Source organism: Camelina sativa, chromosome 13 (genome assembly GCF_030686135.1).
Source record: "Camelina sativa cultivar CO46 ecotype springtype chromosome 13, ASM3068613v1".
NCBI lineage: Eukaryota > Viridiplantae > Streptophyta > Magnoliopsida > Brassicales > Brassicaceae > Camelina > Camelina sativa.
Genome location: NC_141892.1, coordinates 23,653,465 through 23,659,464, shown reverse-complemented (window position 1 = coordinate 23,659,464; position 6,000 = coordinate 23,653,465). Strand labels below are relative to the sequence as shown.

Sequence of the window (6,000 nt, the reverse complement as noted above, 5' to 3'; positions counted from 1 at the left end):
GGCGATCCTTTGTGAGAGAAAGAAGGCTGAGATCGCTTTTTAATAGGGAGATTTGAATTTGGAATCTTTCCTTATTTTTCTCTACTTGTATGCTATTTAACCTAGGGTTTTAGGGGGGAGATACTTACCTTTTTCTTTTGGTTTTTGGGGGAGCGACGTTCTGTGAGGGAGAGGAAGAGCGGCTACGTTAGAGAAGCGATTCTGAACCCTTGTGATTTTTATATTTTTATGCTATTGAATTTCTCATCTATGTTGGCTATTTATTTCTCTATGTCTGAGTAGTTTTCTTTGCTAGATTAGGGGTTTCAAAAGGGGTTTCATGGGTTAGCAACAGAACACAAATAGGGCTTTATATAATCGATTGTCTTCACTATTGTTAGACTTAATGCTTAGGTTGATTTGATCACCCAATCTATGATTCTAGGTTTATCTATTCATCAAAAGTGTAATAGGTTGCTAGAAAAGACATTAGTGGGCAAATTATCCTAGACCTGCGAAAGTTGATTTGTAGGTGATTTGTGAACTTATCATTCATGTTCTTTAATGCTTGTCTGCGATTTTGGGCTCAAACGACAGTTTAGGGTTTATGGACCGCCGAGCATGTGCTCCGGATGTCTGAGCACGTGCTCCGCGTTTCCGCACAGAATCGATCAGATAGAGTTATTGATACCACGACAGTGGATCAGTTTATATTTATGTTTGAGTTCTAGACTGGTACTTAATCTATGCCCTGAATAGTTGTTTAGTTGTTATCTCTGAAATTCCCGAGAATTACCCCTGATCTAGTGTTTTGCTTATTGCCTTTTTTTATACCGTTTTAATCGCGTTACTGTTACCAAACAAACCCAACTTTGAATTGTCTTAGCTTGAAATTGAACCAATAGAACCATAGAGTAAAACTTGGTCTTCGTGGGATTCGACCCCTAAGTACTACTTCTTTGCTGTGCACTTGCAGTAGGAAAATAGGGTTTAAAACTCTGTGTATCAAGTTTTTGGCGCCGTTGCCGGGGACCAAATTTTTACCTTTGGTTTTCGGCGAAATTACTAGACTAAGACCTTACTGATTTGTCTTTCTACTTCTTCTTTGCGTGTGTTTCAGGTGCATGTCAAGAAGATCTACAAGAAGAAACAACACCGAAGAATTAATTGCTTTGTCAGCCGCAGAGCTCTCTTTGGCAGAAAGAACAAACCGCAAGAACAGAAAGTTTCAATCCGTCTACATGGGTGACAACAGAAACAATGAGGATATGGCTGCCGAGTTGTAGCAACTTCGACAACAGTTGGGGCAGTTGCTCCGTGCTCAACACAAAAGAGCCGCGCCGCCACAACCGTCCATTGGGGACAAGGACAACCCGCATGTGTTCTACACCAACCGAGCGGCGATTGTTCCTCTCACCATCCAGAGACAAGATTTTGAGATCAAGCCACAGATGATCTCTCTAGTGAAGCAGCACCTATTTCACGGTCTCCCAGCTGAGATTCCGATGGACCACATCGAGAATTTTGAGGAGATATGTAGCACCACTGGTTCAAATGGGATACCGCCAGACTTTCTGAAGTGCAAGCTCTTTCCCTTCTCTCTTGCGGATAGAGCTTCACGTTGGCTGAAGTCATTGCCACCTGGTCTCTGAAATCATGGGAACAGTGTAGATCGGCGTTTCTGGACCATTTCTACACCAAGGCTAAGACCCCTGCCCTGAGGAACAAGATTTCATCGTTCCAACAGCACACTGGAGAAGCCTTCTGCGAGGCTTGGGAGAGGTACAAGGAGTACCGTAGAGAGTGTCCGCACCATGGATTCAGTGATGAACAGATTCTGGGCATTTTCTATGATGGAGTTAACTAGGACTACAGAAACGCTCTCAACTCGGCCAGCAATGGGGATTTTATGACAAAGTCTAAGGAAGGAGCATATCAGTTGATTGAGAACCTAGCTGCAAGCTCCAGCAACAAGGCTCCTGAGTATGACAGGTCCGTGAAGGTCAACAGTGTCGATACGCAAAAGATTGACGAGTTGACAGCCAAGGTGAACCTTCTTCTGAAGGGGAGCCAGAAAACTGTCCATTTTGTCGATGAGACCGGAGACATGCCGCTAGCTCAGGAGATTTGTGATGAAGAGGATGAAACGATGGAGGTTAATTATGTGAGTGGGCAAGGTTTTGTGCAGAACAGGGGTTTCAACCCGAACTACAGAAGCCATCCGGATTTTTCCTATAGAAGCACCAACGTGGAGAATCCTCATGATCAGGTGTATCCGCAGCAAGGAGCTCATAATCAGATGGGTTATCAGAAAACCTTCTCAAACAACTTCCAAGGCAAACAGTTTGTGCCCACTCAAAACAGTTTCCAAGGGGGGAACCAGCAGGCATATACAAGCGCTCAGCAAGCACTGCCTTTCACCGACCAGCAGTTGGGATCTTCTTCTACTAGCAGCTCTCAGGATGAGCTGAAAAACATGATGCAACAACTATTGGTGAATCAACAAAAAGCTTCAGTGGAAATCAACGCTAAGGTCGATACCATGTACAGTGACCTTAATGGGAAGTATGAGGCAGTAATGTCATATGTGAAGAAGCTTGATGTTCAGGTTGCACAGACTGCTAAAGCCGTGAAAAGAACTCATGGGACTCTGCCCGGAAAAGGGGAAGCAAACCCGCGGAACGAGTATGTCAATGCGATTGAGCTAAGGGGAGGAAAGAAGTTACCCCCTAGAGAAGCACCATCCGCTAGGCTTGACAAGGGCAAGGGTACTGCTGAAGAATACCTTCCTCAACATGCTGCTGAGACTCCACCGTTGAGTCAAAAAGAAGCCGAAGCATCCAGCGAGCACGTGCTCCCGACTCCCGATCAGACCGTTCCTACTGAGGTACCTCCTGCACGCGTGTACACCCCTAGGGTTCCTTACCATGTTCCTCCTAAGAAATCTCGCAAGGATTTGGAGGATGCAAAGTGCAAGGAGATGTTGAGAGAATTGACGGTAAAACTACCCCTAGCTGATGCTGTTCAGATGATACCTGCTTTGAAGAGATATGTGAAAGGGCTAGTTTCTGGGAGAGTGTCAGAGGAAGAGAACGTGATGATGGTTTCAAGAGAGTGCAGTGCTGTGCTGCAAAACAAAGTGCTAAAGAAGAGAGATGATCCAGGGCGATTTGTCTTTTTCGTGATAATCGGTAAAACGATTTTTGCAAACTCCCTCTGTGATCTAGGTTCCAGTGTGAACCTTATGCCATATTCAGTGGCTAAAAGGCTGGGATACACGAAGTTCAAGTCTACACGGATTTCGTTAGTTTTCGCGGATAAATCCACCAAGCGCCCCATAGGAGTGTTGGAGGATTTACATGTCCAGATAGGGGACACGCTTATACCAACAGACTTTGTGGTTCTGGAACTTGAAGAAGAACCACGTGATCCCCTGATCTTAGGTAGATCATTCTTATGCACAGCTGGTGCGATTATAGATGTGCAAGGGGGAGCGATTGATCTCCAGCTGGGGGATATGATCGCAAGTTTTGAGATGAATAAGCTGCTCAAGAAACCTATGATAGATGGTCAAACTTTTGTGGTTGATGATGGTTCAGAGGTTGCACATGAGGTTACCGATGAAGTTCTCACTCTCGACCCGTTGGAGGTTGCCTTGAAAAAGGCAGAGGGTAAGTATGGATTCTTGAATGAGGAAGCTGATGGTTTTACACGCATTTTGGATGCAGGTACACGGTTCCAGCAACTGGTAGCTTACGCCAGCCTAGACGATGAGAACCAATCAGGGGAGGAATCCGCCGAGGGAGCACCTGCTCCGGATTCTGGAGCACATGCTCCGGTAAAGTCAGCGGACGGTCCTTGGAGCGAGTTAAGAGCTCCAAAGGTAGGGCTAAAACCACTTCCAGCAGGGCTAAGGTACGCGTTCCTAGGTCCTAACTCTACATACCCCGTGATAGTGAACTCTGAACTAAACAATGTAGAGACCGCTTTGCTCCTTTGTGAACTTAGGAAGTATAGAAAGGCTCTAGGGTATTCACTAGATGACATTCTAGGAATCTCACCAGATCTTTGCATGCATAGGATACATCTAGAAGATGAATCAATGACTTCGGTAGAACATCAGAGGAGGTTGAACCCGAATCTAAAGGATGTTGTTAAGAAAGAGATAATGAAACTTCTAGATGCAGGTGTAATTTATGCTATTTCTGATAGTTCCTGGATTAGTCCAGTTCATGTAGTCCCTAAGAAAGGTGGAATTACAGTGGTTAAGAATGATAAGGATGAGTTGATTCCAACTAGGACAGTTACGGGACATCGCATGTGCATAGACTATAGAAAACTTAATGCTGCGACCCATAAGGATCATTTTTCTTTGCCGTTTATTGATCAAATGCTTGAGAGATTGGCTAACCATCCTTACTACTGTTTCTTAGATGGCTATTCAGGTTTCTTTCAGATCCCAATCCATCCCGACGATCAAGAGAAGACCACATTCACGTGTCCTTACGGCACCTTTGCTTACCAAAGAATGCCGTTTGGCTTGTGCAATGCACCAGCGACCTTCCAACGATGCATGATGTCCATTTTCACTGACCTGATTGAGGATATAATGGAAGTTTTCATGGACGATTTCTCCGTCTATGGGAGCTCCTTTTCCGTTTGTTTGTCTAATTTGTGCAGGGTGTTGCAGCGGTGTGAAGACAAACATCTGGTGCTGAATTGGGAGAAATGCCACTTCATGGTCAGAGATGGGATAGTGCTGGGACACAAGATTTCTGAAAAGGGGATTGAGGTTGACAAAGCCAAGGTTGAGGTGATGATGAGTTTACAACCGCCTAATTCGGTAAAAGGGATCCGCAGTTTCCTTGGCCACGCCGGTTTCTATAGACGGTTCATTAAGGATTTCTCCAAGATAGCAAGACCACTTACCCAGCTGTTGTGTAAGGAAGTGAAGTTTGATTTCGATTCTTCTTGCTTGGAAGCCTTTCACACGATCAAAGGAGCTTTGGTTAGCGCTCCGATTGTGCAACCGCCTGATTAGGACCTTCCCTTTGAGGTCATGACTGATGCGAGTGATTATACCGTGGAAGCGGTTCTAGGACAGAGAAAAGACAAGAAGCTGCACGTGATATACTATGCCAGCCGCACCTTGGATGAGGCTCAGTGCAAGTACGCTACAACCGAGAAAGAACTTTTAGCGGTTGTGTTTGCTTTTGAGAAGTTCCGATCATACCTTGTTGGTTCCAAAGTGGTTGTTCACACTGATCATGCAGCATTGAGGTATCTACTGACCAAGAAGGATGCAAAACCAAGGCTACTCCGTTGGATTTTGTTGCTTCAAGAGTTTGACTTGGAGATTAAAGACAAGAAGGGTATTGAGAACGGAGTTGCAGATCACTTAACAAGAATGAGGATAGAAGAAGAGCTACCCTTGAATGATAGCCTTCCTGAAGAACATGTTTACTCGATCGGCATCTTTGATCCCGCCGAGCACATGCTCCGCCTGGAGCACCTGCTCCGAAAACCCCGTGCAAGGCAATCGATACCAACAAACAGCCGAGTTTTCCTTGGTTTGGAGAGTATGCAAACTACCTAGCAGCAGAGAAAGAACCTACTGAGTTTGTGGGGAAGAAGAAGAAGAAGTTCCTAAAAGACATAAGGCGGTATTTTTGGGATGAGCCTTACCTCTATAGGCATTGCTCGGATGGTGTTTTCAGGAGATGTGTGACTGAGGAGGAGGTTCCTGGAGTCTTGTTTCATTGCCATAGCTCACCCTATGCTGGACACTTTGCTACTTTCAAAACCGTGTCCAAAGCTCTTCAAGCGGGTTATTGGTGGCCTACCATGTTCAGAGATGCGCAGTGGTTCGTGTCTACTTGCGACACATGTCAGAGACAAGGTGTTCAAGTCGGTTATTTTCCCACGGTTTGGTGTCCCACGGGTAGTCATTAGCGATGGTGGATCACATTTCATTAACAAGGTCTTTGAGAGTCTTCTCAAGAAGAATGGAGTGAGGCACAA

At 45.2% G+C, this 6,000-nt stretch overlaps 1 non-coding gene across 1 annotated transcript; it reads right to left on the bottom strand.

Annotated features, from left to right (window-relative positions):
* Positions 1-1,693: 1,693 nt before the first annotated feature.
* On the bottom strand, positions 1,694-1,800 carry LOC147929900 (small nucleolar RNA R71). The gene has a single exon (XR_015579072.1). It is a non-coding gene; the product is annotated as a small nucleolar RNA R71 (small nucleolar RNA).
* Between the last annotated feature and the right edge of the window lie 4,200 nt (positions 1,801-6,000).